The sequence below is a fragment of the Cebus imitator genome, unplaced genomic scaffold (genome assembly GCF_001604975.1).
Source record: "Cebus imitator isolate Cc_AM_T3 unplaced genomic scaffold, Cebus_imitator-1.0 Scaffold225, whole genome shotgun sequence".
NCBI lineage: Eukaryota > Metazoa > Chordata > Mammalia > Primates > Cebidae > Cebus > Cebus imitator.
In genome coordinates, this window is record NW_016107540.1 from 892,069 (window position 1) to 894,771 (window position 2,703).

Below are 2,703 nucleotides of genomic sequence, written 5' to 3' on the forward strand. Positions count from 1 at the left end.
CTATCGGTCTGACTTGACATTGTCACTTTCTGTGTTACCTTCATTCTGTTAATAAAAGAAAACTTTTGCTAATAGTTAAATGCTGCCAGGTATAATTTAGTGTCGCTTTTTGCTTCAAACAGAAAATAAGCTGAGTTAATTTCAAAATTTAAATAAGTTCTTTTTACTTTAGCTTTAAGTTGAAATAGCATCAAGTTCATGATTATAGCCAAAATAATATTCAAATCTATAAATAAAAATAGCAGGCATACTTGTTATGATATGTCCCCCTTTAGCATAAAAAAAACCAAAATGTTTGTGGGTATTAAAGCAATATTTGAAAAGCAAAAGTAGTCAAAATGTTGTCAGAAGGTTGTGTAAAGTTCTTAGGTATCTGTGACTGACCATTGGTGTCATAATGCTATGTCTTGATATTGAAAGGTACAATATAAGAGCTTTTTGTGAAATTTACATTAAATTTACTTTAAAAAGTTTAAGAATAAACATCACAGAACAATATTTTTGCTAAATTAAGAAAATGGCGAAGCATGCTTACCTGGCAGGGGAGATAGCATGATCACGAAGTTGGTTTCCCCAGGGCCAGGCTTATTCATTGCACCCTGGATGTGCTGAACCCTGCAATTTCCCCAAATGTGTGAAACTCAACTGCATAATTTGTGGTAGTGGGGCACTGCATTTGGAAAAAAAAAAAAGGTGAAGTAGGCATTGGTTGTTGGACACGTATAATTTATAAGTCCAATATGCTCTGTGCTCTTAAGCCAAATGAAACAGAAGCCATAGTTGTTATGAGAAGACCTTGCAGCAGTTCACAGAGCAGTACAGTTTAGGGCCAAGACAACGAGATTCAGATGGGGAAGAGAGATGCAGGAGTCTCCCTGGCTAAAACTCTCATTCCCCAAAGTGCCAGTAGTTCTTGTGCACAGGCTTATAAGTCCATAGGTATAATTATCAGTGTTCCCAAAAGGGATCAGTCAGTTCCAAGAGTCACTGCCCTCAGGGAAGCCCAGGGATACAGCTGCCTTCAAGGTTCTCTCTGTCCATGTTCAATCTGCTCAAGGGTGATATTGACTAGGAGTCACGTGGACTAGCCATGTATCTGACATACCACTCTATCAATTTACCAGGAAGTAGAATTAGAAAGTTAACTTCAGGTCAAATCATCACATAGAAGGGGTGGAAGGGTTTTATGCCTATAAACAAATAGAAGCATAGAATCAAAAAATAGAGGTAATGGATGACATATTAGGCTTTCTGCACATTGATTAATCATGTTTGCTATTAAGTTGTATTTTTAATTAGATTTTAAAAGTTTTAGTTCATCCATGAAATAAGCCTGTAATTTTTCCTTCCAATATTCTCTTTGGCTGGTCATATTTAAGAGAAGTTTTGAAATTTTAGAAATCTATTTACGTTTAGAAAAATTTAACCACATATTGTCCTGTTTGGTTTTGTCTAAATCCTGGTCCTATTTCCATCCTTTGATTGTTTTGCAGCAAACTCTACACCTCTACACATGTAATTCTATTTTTCTGTAGGTATTATATTATGTGTATCTAAATGATAGATTCTTTTTGCTGAACATTACTGTTATAAAATTATCATTCCTATAACAATAATTCCTTAGTATAACCAAATGCCTAGTCAGTGCACAAGTTTCCTAAGTGGAGGTGGGTGTTTTTTCCTACAACTCATCTCAAACTTATGTTATTTCCGTTTCACTGGGCCCACACTTGGGTTCTGAAAGCTGAAAAAAAAATAGTACAACTGAATATCTACTTTAGAATGTTTCTTTTTTCATTTTCTATTTTTGTTTTGGCTCAAACAAATTTTCAAACATTAACATCAAATTTTATATAAGACCATAGGACCCAGAATGAAAAAATCTGCAACAGGTTTTATCTGTCCTAACACTGTGACGTTGGTGAGTTTGAGGGGTCTTTGTGGCCCTGCTCTTAGAAAACACTGAGGAGGCACCAGGACAGCGTGAGGGCTCTGCTGCGTGAACTCAGAAGGGGAGTAGAGAGGGCAAGTCCATATCTTTCTTGCAGCTGGGTGGATGTGGGGAAGATCAGGGCAGCGTGAGATGGCTCTCTGTGTGGAGCCACACGGGTGGACTGGGGACTTGGGTAAACGGGTGGAGATTTGTATGAAGGCAAAATTTTGAGTAGTATAAAAAAATGTTGCTCTTGTCCAGAAAACCTTAATAGGCACTAATCAGTGGGGAGAAAAGAAGTTTCTTCCAAATGGCCCTGGGTGGCCAGGGCTCACACTGCAGGGGCTTGGAAGGAAGTTTTGTTCACTGCTTCACTTAAACAGAATGTGATGCTAGGGCAGCTCTCAGAGGCCCTTTGAATTTGGTATTTCTGGGTGTTCTGTTAAGATTTACAAACTGATAGAGCTATCACCTGACCAGATTATATTTTTCTGCGCAATGGCAAAAGGGCTTTTTGTTGCAGAAAAACTCTCTTAAAAAAGAGAGTTTTAATCTCTATTCCAAATAAAATTATGAGATACAAACTGTTTCAGTAGCATTATGGTGCAGAAGGATTAATAGGTGGCCCTAAAAATGTGATATGAAAACCTCAGAAATACACCGTAAGATATAATTATGAGCATGCTTGACAGACATTTGAGTTTTGTCTATAAATTTCAGCATGTAACTGTGGCTCACGGGAAGAACCCAACTACCACGCCCAGCCACTC

At 37.6% G+C, this 2,703-nt stretch overlaps 1 pseudogene; it reads left to right on the plus strand.

Annotated features, from left to right (window-relative positions):
- The first annotated feature begins 527 nt into the window (after positions 1-527).
- LOC119466762 lies at positions 528-678 on the plus strand (annotated as a pseudogene).
- Positions 679-2,703: the final 2,025 nt, after the last annotated feature.